The sequence below is a fragment of the Plectropomus leopardus genome, chromosome 24 (assembly GCF_008729295.1).
Source record: "Plectropomus leopardus isolate mb chromosome 24, YSFRI_Pleo_2.0, whole genome shotgun sequence".
NCBI lineage: Eukaryota > Metazoa > Chordata > Actinopteri > Perciformes > Serranidae > Plectropomus > Plectropomus leopardus.
The window spans coordinates 4,267,693-4,286,000 of record NC_056486.1 but is presented as its reverse complement, the minus strand read 5'-3'; positions in this window follow the sequence as shown (position 1 = coordinate 4,286,000).

Sequence of the window (18,308 nt, the reverse complement as noted above, 5' to 3'; positions counted from 1 at the left end):
ATCCCCTTGTTATTGTTCTGTGTTATCTCTAAAGGATGTAGACTTTTCTTGTACTACATCAGCTGTGAATTAAAGAGAATTACACCCTTTTTCAGAATCCGTACATGTTTTTCCTGAGGTCTAAGACTGCATTCAAACGAGAAGAGTCAATATGAATGCCCCCCTCATGTGGTATTTAAAGTCTGGAGCTGCTCCATAGATGAATGTGCTCTAGATGAGAAAACATAGATGACATGATCACCTGAATATGTAGATGGCATGAATATATGAGTACATTTTCTGTTTCAGAAGCTCATCTGGGTATAAAAAGGAAAACAAACAAACTGTGGGTCCACAAAATCCGTATCGGATACGTTGTCAATGGACCAGACTTTACTTGATGACATTATACGTTTGAGACGTCGTTCTCAGATTTCTGGCTTTGAGAGAGTAGCTTGTGTTCACAAATCTTTGTTGAAATAGTTACAACATGCTCATTTTTTATAGGACCTTTTGATTTAATACACCTTCAAAACAACAACATAGAGGGGGCACATCAATTGTAAAACATGGCTGATAATGTTTTTCTAGAACAATATCAGATATTAAAGTTCAAACCAGTCACAAAGTTTTCTCTTGTGGTGTTTTAATGCAATTTAAAACTTTCTAAATATAATAAATATATCTTTATCATAAACATTTTAAAGCACTTTTCTAGGTCATTCCCTTTTTTCCCTCCTTATTTTTAGTAATTTATTGATTTACAAACTTTCAGGTAATTTCTTGTACTTTCTGCTAATTTCTTGATTTTTTTTGGGTCATTTTTTGTTTCGTAGGTCATCGCCTTCTTCCCATGTTTTTGAAAGAAATCAAGCCGAATTGCTAAGGTGTCATAGGGTTACAAGATGCTGCCACTTAAATCTATCGATACTTTGTCCTGTTGTAGCGATGCATTCAATTACTGATGTGATTTTCTTAGGCATTAAAGTTTTATACTCCTTTTTTGATTGTTGCAGCCTGTGGCTATGAAGATGTTGCTGTGGTTGTTTCCTATTGTGAAGTTAATGCCAGATGAAGGTCGATATGCCGAAAATGTGCAGGAATTCAAAATGTTGTGAGAAAGAAGCTACAGGTTTTAGTTGACCTGCATATTTAGACGCTTTTTGCTCCTTGATTTAAAATTGTATGTTGGCTATGGCTTAATACTTTAAATCAGGATTTTTTGTGGCTATGACGAGCTACTATTTCCTCATCATTGATTGAAGCAAATTCTGTACCTTGGTTATCGATTAAGAACATTAACAACAGTTTTCTGAGTCTTTTTGACACCTTTATGTATTTCGCACTTCGATCTTTTTTATTTTTTGAAAAAGAAAAACGCCTCAAGAGTACGCTTTATCATTATTGCACTTTGCTTTAAATGTAAAAGCTTTGAAAAATTAGGGGCCATTATTCCACTCTGGCAATTTAACCAATTTCATGTTCTTTTCTCCGTCTTTCACAGTCACACAGGTTACCGCTCTCACACACACCTACACACACACACACACACACACACACACACACACACACACACACACACACATACAAGCGCGCCTGCCAAGCGATAATCTTTCTTACTGCATCTAGCGATATGAGGAAAGCTGACTTTTCCACATCAAGATGAGTGTGTGGAGGAAAGGCATTATCAGCCCCAGAGAACGATAAGAGTTAACGTCGGTGGGCCGGGAGTCCTGTGTAAAAAATCCAAAGGTCACCCGAGCTTGACTTCACACCAGCCGACATGGAGACACTGAAGGTCAGGGAGATTTAGGGGGTAATCCATTCACAAGGATGACAACCACACCTTCAGTTTCACCCAGGTTCATTTCCTCACAGCAGCTTTTTTTTGTTTGTTTATTTAATTTTTTTAATGCGACAAGTTTGCAATATTTGGTGTTTTAGGATGTTTTGCTGCACCAGCGAAAGCCGTGGCTGAAGGCACTACGTTTTTAGGCTGTTTGTCTGTCTGTCCTGTTCTCTCCAGGATATCTCAAGAACGCCCTGAGTGAATTTCTTTAGTTTTGGCACAATCAATCAACAACTTTGACTTAATGACAAACTGATGAGATCTTGGTGATCAAGTGGCCTGTGATCGTGTCCGTATTGTTCGTTTAAATTTGATATCTTAAAAAGACCGCCGGGGAATTTCCTTAAATTTTGCTCAAACGTCCACTTTGACTCACGATAAACTGTTTGATTTTAGTGGTCTACAGTCAAGGTCACGTTTGACTGAGGCGTTTCCTCTGTCTAATTCTTGTGAATGTGCACAAAAGCCTTGTAGGAATTTCTTCAATTTTGCTACAAATGTCCACTTTATATCTGGCAGTCAAACATCAAGGTTATTGGTACCTTGCCTCAGTCTAATTTTAGTGAATGTGATATTTCAAGGACATCTACTGGGAATTTCTTCAGTTTTGGCACAGATGTCCACCGTGACTCAATGATAGACTCATTAGATTTTGGTCGTCATCTGGAGAGGGGTCAAAGGTCACTGTGACCTCACAAAACATGTTTTTGGCTTAAACTCAAAAAATCATACACTAATTAAGACACAGTTTCACAAAAATGTCAAAAAAGATAAATAATGAAGTGAAGACATTTCATATCTAAAAGACTACCTTCACTTTTGCATCATGATGTTCTGCAAGAACAGTTTTCTGGCCATTATTTAACATTAATAAGGAGACATTTGGTCAGGTATTGAATTGCTGATTTCAATTTTGGGTGTCTAACTTAAAACTGATTGAACAGATCTTGTGTGCTGTCGGGTTGAAGATGTGTATGAAACATGCATGTTTTAGAATCTGCATATTATTTACAGCAGCATCCATATTTGAAGCATTTTCTGTTGTCATGGCTACATACAAGTCTAGACAGACATGGATGTAAACTGTAACTGTACCTTGACTGGTGTGCAGAGGCATGAAACTGCAAGGTGGTATTTCTAGTTTTTCGCCAAATATTTTGGTGTTTTGGGACGTTTTTGTTTCTGCTAGATAATGTGTAGGGTTTTTTTCCCTCAGTAGAGAGGGCAAAATTACAACTGCTATCCATCCAGAAAGGTGACCAAGACAATGAGAGGCAGCGACAGTGAGTTAAAGTACACCTGCAGCAGAGCACTGAACCCTGGTAATATCAAGTAGCATATTAATTCTAGTGGAGCACCCTGGATAAGTGGGGCCCCTGGGCACTACACACTCTGGATATAATCATGGAGTTACTGCATTCGATAACATAATAAAATATACAGTATATCACTAAGCTGTGAAATGGATTTAAACTATCCAGCAGCAAAGACAATCATGGGGATGGAAATTGCAAAGGTTTTATAAGGTGAGAAGTTTATTGTGCTTGTAGATGAGAAATCAGCAATACACAAGGTGTCTATTTGGGTGAAATTTGGAACATGTTTGAGTTGAACCTTGCAAAATTAAATTCTTGCAACAATTTGAAAATAAAAATCAGTTCAGAAACAACCTCTGTATGTAGTAAAACAGCTACTTTGTTAGTTGCAATTACATTTTCACATTCACAACACCAGTGATAGTGGATAATATCTTTTCTGCACGCACACTGGAAGGAATCTGTGTACCTTCACATCAGGCATGTTTGTCGTGCTTTTTAGACCCGCAGTACGGACCATTTATTCCTTTAGTGCCGTTTGTTTGTGCAGCATGGGTCATTCAAAACAAATAAATAACTGCGCTGAAAGGTCTGACGGTGCAGGTCTCAGTCCTCCTCCGTGTGTATTGTGCCGTGGTGCAGTTTGTCAGGCGCGAGACTGCAATACAAACTCCTCCAGTTTGTACTGGACAAACTGTACATCCACTGTCTTAGAAATAGCCCACAAACACCAGGTTTTCATGAGTAAAAGATGGATGTTGACAGTTCATAGCCAGCAGTTCCTTACGCTTGAAAAGCTTGGCACAAAAAAATTAAGTGAGGGCAAATTGAAGTCTGGACCACTGATCATATTCAGCTTTTTTTCCCAGTGCTTTTAACCGCTCTGAACAGCAGAGCGAGTGAAATACAGAGAAGTGAATTGTGCTTGCCAAAAGCCAGTACACAGTGGGTGCTGGACTCCACCGAGGCTGTTCGTTGTCACTTAATCGGTTTGTGACTTTCCTGGACAGAATCTCTCGGTGCAGCCGAGGGGTGGACAGTTGGGTAACGTCGGGGTATCGGATGATGTAGTTCTGTTGACCTAATCGATCTGTGACTTTGCAGTGGGGCAGCTTGCAGCCAAATTTGAAGCAGCTAGAATAAGAGTCACCACAAATACTGAGGTACTCAGCCAGGATGAAGTAGGCTGTTACCAGGGATCAGACATTTAGAAGTTGATACCATAACCAGTAAAATTCTATAATTTTTGATACCCAGTACAATCAATAGTAGAAAAGACAACAAGAGCAAAAGAATAAAAAATGTGTACTTAAACATATATTCCCCTATTCAAAGCTTTTAGAATTCATTTCATTAAAATATTATTTTTATTCCCTAATGGTGTGCCTTGAATGCAACGTCTTTGTAGGTTCATGAGATTTTGGGGCAGTGGAAACAGATATTAATCTATGGCCAACAGTGTGTCGACATATGTCTCATTCATTGTTGTTGTTGTTCAGCACTTATACATGTGTGGCAGTTAGTCTTTGCGGTAGGCTATTTGTCCCGCCCCTCCTTCACTGTGACTATTATAATTAACTGAAAAAAAATCTAGTGTGAAAAATGAAAAACATTTTTAGTTAACTGAAAAAAAATGAAATAAAATAAAATAGAAACTAGACTTTAGAAAAAGGTTAAACCAACTGAAAATACATTGTGCATGTTTACTGCGATTCTTCCATGACTGTAAGTCAATCACCTTTTCCTACTGTAATACCCATTGTGAACATCTTAATTCTTGCTCCTGGCAAATACCTCCTGTTACATTGTTATTAAAATTTAAAAAATAAAACAAGTAAAAAAAAATTACAAAGCTGAAATAAGACTGCTCTTGACAATGGGAAAAAGTAAATAATCTCAAATCAAAAGTGTGCTTAGCACCTTGTCAGGCTGCTGGTGTTTGTAACTTGGTGTAAATAGACTGTGCTCCCATTGCAAAGCGTTTAAAAAAATACACTGGCCTCGGGAAAAAAAGGCTTTTCTTTTCAATGAGTCGAGCATGGCTGTCGCTGTAGCTGCACTTGTTACCTTCTTCCATGTATTATCGATGTTCTTCCGTGCTGGAAGGCGTTCTTTTTTTCCCCTTTAGCAGTGAAAGGCAGACTAGAGCACTTGCAGCCGCGCATGCTGATCTGTCAGATCTGGAGAATTGCATTTTTGATATTTGTGTTACTGGAGATAAACGGGTACCATTATATTTTTACATTTTCAGAATTTTGGCATCAGCTTAGCATCAACTTTACATCCACTCATGACATTCCCAATTGTTTTCTTTACTTTGTGTATAAGTTATTACTCTAAGTAATGGAGAATCTTAAGGTTTGGGCACGATCGTAAGATCAACAGGCAGATTGGTGGAGCATTGATTGCAGGGACCAAAATGCTTCTTGAAAACAAGATATTTTATGTCTCGGGAACAGCAGCACATTATCCCAGGATTCCCTAGACTTTTTATTTTTCAGTCACAGTCAAAATGCACTGGTCATAATTTAAGCAACACTATAATGCACAAATCTGGAGGTTCCAAATATGACCAATTTTGTATATTTTTGGTGGCATTAATAATTATTAAGTCAAAACAATATAATTTATGTTTATCAACTAATGATACGCAGGTGGACCTACAACCGGCAGGTCGGACAACATCGGATGAGCTTTAGATAACATCTCAGGGTTCAAGTGAGTCAAAAAGTTTAAACTCAATTGCAAGTGGGTTGTCATTCCAACCTTTGCCTATGACCACGACCTTTACTTCCTGACCAAAGAAAAAAAGGATACAAGCAGCTAAAATTAGTTTTGCAAGGTGAGAACTGTAAGGAGCTCATTTGCATTTAAAGAAGCCCGTTGAGAGACAGTGTGTCCAACTGGGACAAAACCCCGAGGCGGGCCCAGAACAGGCTGAAGGGATTATATATCCCATTTGGCTTAGGATCGCCTTGGGATCCCCCAGGAAGAACTGGAAGAGGTAACTAGGGAGAAAAGCATTGCGACTTCTGTCCTTAGCCTGTGAATGGATGAGTTTATAAAGCTTAGTTACCAAAACTCAGTCTAACCTGCTGCTAGCTTTTCTTTAAAAGTGCTCATTTGCTTGAAATCCAACACTGTGCACAGAAAAAAAGCACAGTCAAGACACAACAGACTCCACTTTCCTCTGGTTTAGCTAAATAAAACTAACTGCAGGTGCAATCAAACCTCTAAGTGCCTCTTCAGTGCGCTGCACCACATTCTTCAGATGTATTTAGTTCCTGGCCATTACCTATAACATCATTCTCAGCTTGAAGACATTCGCAACACATTGCGGAGTCATTAGGAATAAAAAGTTCTCCAAGGGCTGAAACCCCGCTTGGATTTTCTCAGCCTCTCGCCCTATGACCACGCATCGTGTCGGCTGAGCCTAATCTGACAGGATGCTAATAGATCGGCTAATTAACATAATGTCCACCCATTAGGAGTGGTTAACCTTTGACTCAACACGCTGACAGGGATAATAGGGGAAGTGGAAGGACGCACACAGATGCTTATGCTCTGTGAACTCATGGTATTTACATATAATCTTCACGCAGTCTGATCACGTGTGTAGGCATGTATCATAGTATCTTTGATTTAAATCTTTTTGTGCACATGAACGTCACCGCACACACAGGTTTAGCCTGTAAACTATGCTATCAGCTTCAGCATAGATAATAGTAGCACAGAGCGGTCATCATTTCACCTCACTGAACTAAAGTGTTGCAGTTTCACCCACAGCCATGAACCAAACCAGACCACTCTCCACAGCCTTGAACTTTGCTTCGTTTCTATGGCACACACACATATGTGGCGTCCACTCCGCTGATCCGTCATGATGTCTCATTCCACCTCATTTCCGCACAACCCCGCTTCTTTCTAATTGAGGCGGCAGCGAATACAATTATGGTGAGAATCATCCCGGACTGATGTGAGGACGGATTAACGGGATTAAGAAGATAATCTGTTGACCCTCTGGCCCCGGCGCAGTATGAGGCTGGGAAGGCAATTTGAAGCAGAGAGAAGAAGAGATAGGGGGGCTTTAATGAGCAGGATGACGAAAGCCTCTGACCACAGAGAGGCTCGCTTGGCGTGCCGCTGGGGGATTACTTTCTGCAAGACTCCCCTGCACAATCTCACCTAACCCCTCGCCAGCACCCCACTGCCCACACACTCACTCCCCGCTGCAAGATGTTCAGGAACAGCCCCGAGCATGTGCTAATGAGGGCTGCTGCTTCATAAGAACAGCAACATGTATGCTGCAATAGAAACACAGCTCAAGTATTTGGTGCTGTATGTCTTATAGATTTAATGCTGTTTGAGAAAGGTTCAGACAAATACTAACTTTACAAACTATGAACTGAGTTTGCCGTCCTTTGCAGGCTGATGTAAATCCTTCTGAATCATAGGAGACCCAATGAAATGGACACTTTTGTTTTGAGGGTAACTGTCAGTCCCTGGAAAATAACTTCATTGATGACTTCATCCTGCACACATAAGTGTAAGGAATCAAACTTCTCCCAACTACCAGTCCTATAAAAACTCATAAATCTCTCTTCACCTTAAAGCAGTTATAATGACTTTTTACCAACTTTAGTTGAGCAGAAAAAGCTGTTAACACAACACTGACATATAATCACCTCATAAAGTTAATTTGGCTAATGTTTTAACAACTTGTTTTACCTCAAATATCCAAGTGCCAGGCAGCACCATTAGCTTATATTTGGAGTTTGTTTTTGTCCATGCAAAGACGTCCACGGGTGACTCTCCTTTTAGCTCTGTTTAGGTCTCCACCAATTTTTGAGGGAAAAACTTGCTTTTAAGTTGCCAAAACACTTCATTGTGCTCAATAGCTCGTTGTTGACTTTGTCTGTCTTCTGGCTGCAATGGCAGATAAGAATCAAGCTGATTGATTTGTAACATAAATATATTCACTGCTGTAGCATTTTAATGCATTTTAGCTAATTGATTTGGTTTTTAAAGCCAGTAACATTGGTTCACTCTGTGTTGTTTTAGCAAAACAGCAAACAAACAACAACAAAAAAAACAGCAAATAATGAAGTGATGTAACGTCAATATTATACAAACCCACCAAACAAATGCAACAGACACTGCAAAGTGTTTTTGAAGAAAGAAAATAAGCAGAAGGAAATTTTGACCCACAGGTAATAAAAATAATGATTAGTTCAGCTTTAATTAATGTTCTATACACGCTGATACATGTTATGTATGGATTATCAGAACATAGATATGTACCAGTTTTGTGTATGTAGATAGAGGTTATAACAGTAAAAGGCTTCTGAAAAACTTTTATCCTGTAGTTTGAAAGTGCTGCATTATTGGTGAGTGGATCCAGACAGCTTAAAGTCCTAATTGTGGTGTTAAATTAATGACAATATTTCCTCATAAACTGTGTAAACAAATGAGTATTACAGCTCCTGTGTGACCAAGGCAACCGACAGACAATAAAAGTAACTTATGGATGAATGCTTTTCCCAATGCCACATACCTATACATAAAAAAATATACATATATGCTTAGAGTAGACCTTGGCAGTGTGTCTCTATGGTTTTCCTGCAAGTATGAAAAAAATACGCCCTTTTGTGTGAAAGTCAGGAGAGACCGGTGATTCAGACTCAAGTGCCATCAGAACAAAAGAAAAATGACTGGTAGAAAGTGAACATAACATTTAATTAACAAACAGACAATATTTCAGTGTGCATCATCCTTGAGTGTTTTATCTTGACACAGCAAGCGGGACTACCTTTTATCTTTTGTCTTGCATGTAGAGCATATTTCTAATTTATTTCCTGCATGTGACCTGTCAGGTATCATCTCGCAGAAGCTCTTTTAATTTAATAGCTGTGATACAGCTGTTGATCTGAGGCATTCTGGATCAATGGGTGGAGATTAAAAATGATGTCTAATGGACATTTGATGGGTTTAAGTGATGCTTTTGACATAAGCTGCAAATCATCTTCACTTTGCTGTCTTAACAGAACTGTCTAATAACGCAAGAATGAAAGGCTTTCCCTCAGAATGAGATTTTCATCCTTTGACACCTGTCTTGTACTTGCTAAAGAATGATAAGTGCTTAATGTCCTTGCTTGACAAAATTAATATGAAATGTCCAGATTGGATGCTCTCAAAAGACAAGTACTTTCAGGTGTTCTAGACTACTTTAGTCCCAAACGTACTGTAGACCTGTCACTGTCTTTTCAGTGAAAAAAAGGAGATGCTTGTTGCTGTGCAGTTGTTTTACACAGCAAAACGTTTTACCAGCCGCGGACACTATAGGTCACATGAAATCTGTCATACAACAGCAATGCATTGGGATTAGATAAAACAGATTTCCACAAGCAGAATCTCTCCACCTTTTGTTCATTTTTCTAACATGAAGCAATCAATAATGCTGCAGGGAACATTTTGTGTCAAACGAAATGATTACATCAAAACCTAAAGGTTTCAGGATTTAAATGTACACTTACAAAAGTGATCCCTCTCTATCATCACTGATGACCCACTACTGGTTTGTGGACCTCTGCCTGTGTTTTCTTACTATCTTCACCAGGTGTAAACTCTCTGTCTGCAGCTTACCTCACAAACTACTGGATCAATCAGCCTAATATTTTGTGTGCACATTTATAACTATATGCTTAGGAAACCCTCATGGTTGCAGTGATTGTTTTTTTTTTTTTTTTTTTACTGTTTTATAATGTCCTAAGCCAGGAGGGATCATACGTATGGTCATGTGAGTGTACGTAGCCGTCTGCAGATGATCTTGCAAACTACTGGACCCGTCAGCCTATTATTTCGTGCGCACATTTATGACTGCATGCTTAAGGACTTCTCATGGTTGCAGTTATTCACAATTGTTTAAAAAAAACTGTTTTATTGGCTGTTTGATACCATCATAAGCCGGGTGGGATCATGTGTTTGGATGTGAGTTGGTATCTGGTTTTCTATGAGTTTTCTATGATGACTCTTATTCAGCACTGAGACACTGGTTGATGCTTCAATCAGGAAATGTTTAATAGCGCTCGGGTCGGCACAGCAGCATGGACAGAAATGTGTGACAGAGACCAAACCTAAAGCAATGGTCCATGTGCTTCTCACTGTTTAAACATGTGATACCTATCAGTTACCAATATGTCATGAGTGAAACCACAGGGATCGTATCCCTTCGTAATTGTTACCAAATGTCCAACATAACTTGCCAAAGCAAAGACTTTACCATGGGTAGATGGAAGCTTACATAAGGTAGATACAGAGATATTAAATAATTATTAAAAAAACTCATAAAGGACCTCTGATGGTTGTGGTTGTATGTAATTATTGAAAAACCTGTTTTATTAGCTGTTTTATGGAGTCATTGACTGCTGAGTCCTCTTAGAACCTGTTTGTCCACCAGACCTTCAAATTTTGGCTGAGTAAAACAAACAAAAAAACAAAAAGGTTAATAGCAGCACGTGAGTCCTTTCCCAGTGGTTTCACTATGTGTTGGTGTACAAGAAAAAGTACTACACGAAAATGTCTGTGTTTATGTGTGAGATAGAAAGCATAATAGTAACAAAGTAGGCGTAATAGGGGGGGCTAATGGCTAAAAGGCCCACTTGTTTAACATTTTAGTGGCTTAAATTTAATGTGGCCCTGGAAAACGACATTGTGAGTCAGTCCTATCTTTGGCCTAGAGGGGAGACCAGTCGCTCCGTCCACGGCTGTGATTGAAAAACCCCAGGACAGCCTCCTGACTCAGCACACAATGTGGACAGCAGATAGAGGAATCACTGAACCCCTTGGTAATAAAAAATCCCCAACAGCATACACATTGTCTCTCTGTCTTTGTGAAACATTCACACACACCGTATCTTTCTGCAAAGCGCCTGCTGATATCTCGAAGTCGACTCTTGTTTCCTCAACGTTTCTATCCACACATAAATCAATTACAAATCCCTTGGCTAATTGTATTTGGACAGTCTGCGAGTGCTGTATGCTACAAACAGATGCCTGTGGGAAGTGCCTGTGGTGGCTTTCGCTCTCTTGCTTTGCGACTGCTGCACATTTGTTTGAAGCTGCATGGTTTTTTGGTTAAAATAGTTGTCTGTCAAATAATGTTAAAATTCAAAAGACCAGTTGTCAAAATATTTTTTAAAAAGAGGCAGAGGGGAGGACAGATTCCCAGTGGATACAGAGTTTATCAGTTAGATCCATGCCTCCCAATTTCATTTTTGCCTGAGTATAAAATGAAAACACACTTGATTACTTGAAGCAAAAAGGTATTTTTCCACCTGGTTTTATTCCCAGAACTGTGGCTGTACTGTCTTTGGGTCATGCTTATTTTACACTTGCCACTGTCAAGATTGAATGGTGTAATTTTGCTTCCAATATCTGCTGGTTCGTCCAGTTGTTAATCTTGAATTTTTCTTATTTTTGGAGCACACTTAATTTTACTGCTTTTGTTGAAATCTGTTGAGCTACAAAAGAAAACACGAACACAGTACATTATGAGGATTATATAACTGAGAATCATGTCTGCCATACATTATTTAATAAGGCATTGTGCAGTGGTTTGTTGATGTCCTTTGGACCTTTTATTGAGCCTCTACAAATCTTTACGTTCCAGCGTTTATGCAATATTTACAGCATTTTTATGTTATGCAGAAATTTTCAGCTGTTGTGTGTAAACAGCCAACCCCAGCTTTGTCAATTTGGGGTTTCGCCCTGCTAAATTAGCTTTTTTTTGGCACTGTGTTCAAGATTTTTGTAGCTTCCTCTTGGATGCATGTTGCTTATGATCTGGCCCCCGGTCGCTATCTTTGTGTAAAGTTCCCACCTCACCTGTGTGCTTTGCTCAAGCGTCCAAGACTCTAATAAAATACACACGTTGTCTATTGTTTACGGAGCCACTGCATGTTGGACGAAGCAGATAGAATTACCCAACTAACAGGCACTGTATGTGAAAAATGTATGTGATATTATAATAAGGATGAATTGATCCATGTCATTCATAACTAGACTTTGAACAGATTAACTTTGTAGGCTAAAGCACAAAAAAAGTGTGAAATTGCCACGAACAAAATAAAAACAGACAAAAAAAAAATAATTTAACTACGAAGCTTACTTACTTATAAGTAACTTGTGGTAGAAGCCCATATATCAAGGAAAAATGACCAATTAAAAAGAAAAATGTCCACAAGTCTACAAAATCTGTCTGGCTAAACGCTCCAGGTGTGGAAGCTTAAGGAATAAAATTGGGTTGTAAGAGGAATTGGTCGAATTGTCCCTTCTGGCTCCCTTAGTCGAGATGGCGGGAAAGATGACAAAAACCCTGACTAATTTATTTTGTGACATGCCTAACTTTAATGGATCATACCATATTGGTAGTGGAATTAATCTGCAGATATTAGACCACACTTTTTTTAATGTATGTCACGTCTGCAGAGCTGTTGAGTGCAGTGCAACACCTAGTGATTAAATTTGGTTTCCTGGTCCAGTCCGGTTTGAAAGTTCTTACACCGGACCAGCTCTTATGACGTTGCCTTATTTATCTGCTTTCTCGATCTCCTGGGATGCCATAAATAAGGCTTTTCTTTTGCCTCATGCATATTTGATGCACACTTCTTGTTTGCTACAGTGAAACTCGCGTGGTCAGTGACCCACTACCTTTACCTGTTTCTTACTGTAACATGTAGGGCACAGGATGTGAACCTGAATCACCCGTGTCGAACTCACCTATGAATTTTGCATACTAACATTGCTAGTCAACATAATACAGGATACAATTTACATGTCCATGATTTTGGCAAAAGAAACTCCTAGTATAAAGAACAATTCTGTAGGAAATTTTCTCCTTGTCAGTTCCATTTGAAATATTAATTCCTATGAGGAATGATATTTGTTTTGCAGATAAATCCGAACCCTAGTTTTGTTTTTATTTGTTTTATAAGTTGCTGAAAGAACAGAAAAGGTCACAGAACAAATTTTTAAATGGCAATGCTGCAACAGAAGTTGTAAACACAGCGCCCACACGTGCAAATTCACACTTACTGTAGTCTGTTAATATTTTACTTGAGGCTCCATGCTGAGGTTGACAGTCTCTGGAGGAAAAGACCATCTGGAAGTCCCTTCTTGGCTGACAGACATTCAATTTATCTAAGTCTGCATCACTTTGGACCATTTACTGTATACACACAACTCTAAGCATGTGTAATTTTTCTGAATCAACATCGTTCCAGTAGCTCTGCTTGCTGTCATTTGCTTAAAAACATTCATGCACCACATTAATCATAATAATCCACCTTTTCTTGTGTTGAATATAAAGCATGTTTTGTGTTTGAGAAGTTGCTGAGGCAAGCGCTTTTTTTTTTTATTTTCACTTCCTCAGTTTCACCAAATACACAATGTTTTCTTTTCACTTGAGAGAAGAAACACTTTAGGCAATGATGTGCATAACTCTATTTGTTTCATGGAAGTGTGCGGCTTACTTCCACAGGACGTTATAATGCATAGTGTGTCACATTATCAAGGGAGCTGATGTTTTGACGTGCGGCGTACACCAGCTGACTGCTCACTTTAAGAGGAATATATAAAAAATGTGCCTTTTTCTTTAGGGAGATCCACAGAGATGGGGAAAAATGTTCATATATTTTGAAAGGCAGAAACACAGAGTGCTGCATTTCCCCATCCCTCTGCCATATTACAGGTCAATACTCTACATGTGTTAACTCCCAGAAGAAATAGCATGTAATGAAATTTTTATTTTGATTTGTATGTAGTGTATAAACCCCCATTTTCTCATGGGAAAAACCTGTCACATTTTTCTTCACGGGTATTTTTTAAAGTCTCCGAACAGAAAAAAGGATGACAGTAAGAAACCAGATTAAATGTTGCGGTTCATCTACAATGCCACAACTTCCTTTTTTATGAAGTTATGTCTTAGATTTCTTGACTAATTAAAAAAATTGACATTTGGCATTTGGCTTGCTTTCCTAAACCTAACTAACATAACTTTACTTTCAGTATGTAATTCATGTTAAGTGCATAATGTAATGATATAAAGACAGGTGTGAAAGTCAACTATGTGACGACTTGGGATGAGATCGTGTTATTTAAAAAGACTCCTTTTTTGTCCATGCTGTCTTCATTCAGAAGGCAGTATTCCACAGTAATTTAATCCTGTTCTTATGAAGTAGGATTACCACAATAAAAATATAGTATTAGTACAAAACCATTATCATCAGCAGCAAAATAAAGTAAAGAAAGTAAAATTGTATTTTTCTGTACAATGTTAGTTATCTTCTCCTTAAGTTTGGAGGTGGTGGGGGTTTATTAGTATAAGCCTTTGGATTCTTCACCTGTCCTGACAAATTATTAATTTATACTATCTGGATTTTTTGCAGTTCTATGTGGGTGCAAATAAAAGAAAATCACATTGCCAAAATGTACTTAAAATCTAAAAACAAAAGTCCTTGAAATGCAGAGGACCGCTGCCTTGCTGTGTAATATTGTTATTAAATATAACAATATTACTGGTCAAGATGGAGCTACTTTATGTACTCCAGGCAGATTCATCTTTAAAAATCCGTCAACGAGGTTTGATATGTCAGATCTAAATTAATATTATAAATACCATATTCCTCAAAATGTGTGTGATCACTCTCCGCTGCTGCACTGAGCTGTGTAAGATGTTAATGTAATCTTAACTTAGACTTTCTGGTGTTTGTTGTGGTATTCGCAGAGGTCATGGAAAGTATAGAGATACTACAGTGTTTATGAGTAAGCAGGGCCTTGCACATTTTTCTCTGAACTAATGTTGTGAAAGCTATTTGTCTCCCCACGCAATTCAGTCGAGGGAAGACTATGGATGGCACTCTGTTGACATCAAACATTGCATATTGCCTCCAACGTTCTAATGTAGGTGTTATAATAGCAGGTCAACCTTAAAGGCTTTGAAATGTAAGTGCTGCACCCCCACTGTGCTTTTGATTAAACTTAAAGTTATAATGCATCTTCGTCATAACTTAGGGGGTGTCATGGTAGCTTGTTTGAGCTTTGCAAAGGCCTCAACAATGAATTGTCTGTGCATGCAACTCCAGTGCAGGGCTTCAATGCAGCCATTTAACACAGCCGTTAAACTTGGTTGCTAGGACAACAGGGTCTTCGGGGTGACAGATGCGATGACGGAGCGATCACTGATCACAATGGCCGTTACTGACAGTCTGACTTTAAGACAGACTACAAGTTCTTCCACTTGGTGCAAAACACTTACTCTTTTTTTCCCCGGCACAAAGGAAGCTGCATTATGCAATACATGGCAACAGTGAAGTGATGGGTCTATACAGTGACATTTTGCTGTGAAATGGACTGTGCCTTTTAAATACAGTCGGACATACCATCAAAGCAGTAATTATGTTATTATTCATTGAAAGCGAGTGCAAAATGTACCTTTTTAAAGCAATTTCGTGATGCAAATTATGGTTCATTGGTGATGTATGTATACTTACCATTCAGAAACCGTGACCAGTGGACATGCGCTGTCTTGACAGACGAACCTTAAACGTCATTTAATCATCACTGTGATGGCATTAATGTTACAAGAAGTGGTACAAGTTTCATCCTTGTTTTCTATTTCTATATTCAAACCATAGACAGTGTAAATAATGAACGTAGCTACCGTGACATCACACACTGGTTTGTGGACTGCCATTTTTCAGCCTGGCCATCTTTCAGTTTGGCATTTTAATGTAAAAGTGACCAAATCTGGATTTGAGGCTGGAGCCCTGGCGAGGAAGGCGTCGGCTCTGACTAGAAGCCACAACATTATGAGCAGACAGCCTGTCACTCCAGTGGCTCCGCCCTTAAATATGCGTACGTTTGGGCCGTAATAAAATGTAAACCCCTCATACAGTTATAAATGTTAAAATTAGCTATAGAGAACAAAACCTTTTCTGTACCAGACTTCTACTGTAAAGTCTTAGTTTCTATGGGGTCTGATGAATTCTAGTAGTTGTAGATTTTCTACTTTTTGAGCAAGTGCCAATGCCACAGTCATTTTCTGTTTTTTCTCTGGTCACATAGCACCAATTCCAAAAGTATTTGGGTCTTTCAACTGCAGAGAAGGCCGAATAAGGACTCCCTTTATATCGGTGAAATACTTCTTTAATGTCAAGAGTATTTTACACGGAGGTTACGCTACATTACAAGGTCTCTTTTGCCCCTTAACATTCCTATTAAAGGCCACTTAGATATTTTATATAACTGGACAGAAAAGAACATGAACTTTGCTATTTCAGTGACTCACAGAGCCACGCTGTTAAAACAATTAAAACCATAGATTTGCCCTCATGCCACGGGAGGAGCCAGTCATCACCGAAAGAACTGATGAGAAATTCACTATTGTACTTGTTCTAAAAAAGAAAAGTCTGAGAGTCGTTTTTCTTTTATAATGATCTCACCTTTCAAGGGAGAAACTGGAAGAATATTAAATAATGCAGCTCTATGAGAAAAAATTCAAAAGTGACAATTGAGGGTTAGTCATTGCATCAATTAGAGATAAATTCACATTCATGTTCTGATAAATTCGACCTACAATTGTTGGGCAGACCATAACAAAATACAAATCCAGCCAGACCCGACTGAGAAATGATTGTTGCTCTCCACTTTCACACCTTCCCAGTTTCCACTTAGACAGTTTGACACAAATTGCACCGTAACGAAATCCTTAGAGCCAACAACTCACCTCTGGATGGCCGTTAGGCAGGTTGTGACTTTTCCTTATCTTCCACCGTTACCTTCATTGCATCAGTCTGTCAGGCGACTCCCGGGAATTACAGCCATGGAGCCCTTTTGACATGTGTCCGTTAGGAGCACAGCAATATGGGTTGAGTTGTTGGCCAAAAAATGAGTTGTTGCTGTCCTGAAATGAAACCCAGAGAGAGCCCTGTGGATTAAAGTCCATCCAGCAATGAAACGTGATGTTACCTCAGATATCAATGGACGATTCTGACAAAATTTGGAGGGATTTTATGTTTTTTTTCAGGCTCAAAAAGATGTTTTTGAGTGCGGCTTTTCCATCTGAACGAATCTTATAAATCCTCTCCCTTTGTTTTCAGCATACATCAACATAACACAGCATCATGCTCCCAACTGAGAGCTCCTTAGATTTCAATTTCCAGTTTCATTTCTGTTGCCTTGACTAGGTGGATTAGTGTTTTGTCACTTCATTTGTTCCCAACAGAGACGCTTGCAAGACTGAGATCTCTTATTTTGACTCCATGTGAGGTGATAATCACCACCTTCACAAATCCAAATAAGCCTTATGTTAGAACTTGTGAAATTGTTTGTATCATGTTGTGCTTAGAAATTATTTTAGATGGAAGTAGTATTTTCTGATAGATCAAAATACATATTGTTTCCCCTCCTTTTCTTTGATTTTTTATTTGTTATTTTTATTTTTAATTTGTTATCACTTAATAGTAGCAGTTTGGGGTGCCCTGTGGCTCAGTTGGAAGAGCGGGTGCCCCATGTGCAGTGGCTATGTCCTCGCCGCTGAGGCCGCAGGTTTGGTTCTGGCCCCATGCTGCATGTCATCCCCTCTCTATCCCCCTTTCACACTAACGCTGTCCTATCTCCAAGTAAGGCAAGCTTAAAAAAGAAAAAGAAAAAGGAGCAGTTCACAAACAATTATAGAACACAAGCAAAGAATACAGGCTGTTTTTCATTTGAGAGAAATAAAAAAATAAAAAGTTGAATAACCAAATATTTACAAAAGAGGGACATTTCTGAGGAAATATACATTTACCGTGTCATCCGAATTTTGACAAATTTAATCTCATGAAGCCTCATGGAGAAGGTGATTTTATCCATTACAAAAATATATAAATGATATCATGCCAGTTCTTGTGTTCTTAGCTGTGTCTTTGTGATTACCTTCCTAGCATCTACACTCAGTACTCCAAATAAGTATTTTGTTTAAATATTTGTAATGTTGAAAGTAGAAGCCAACAAAAAAAAATATATGTATTGTCCCAAATATAGTCACTGATTTTGTAGAAATCTCACACCAAAAAATACTGACTTTGGATAAGCCCAGAATAAATGGTGGTGGATATGTCTTCCAG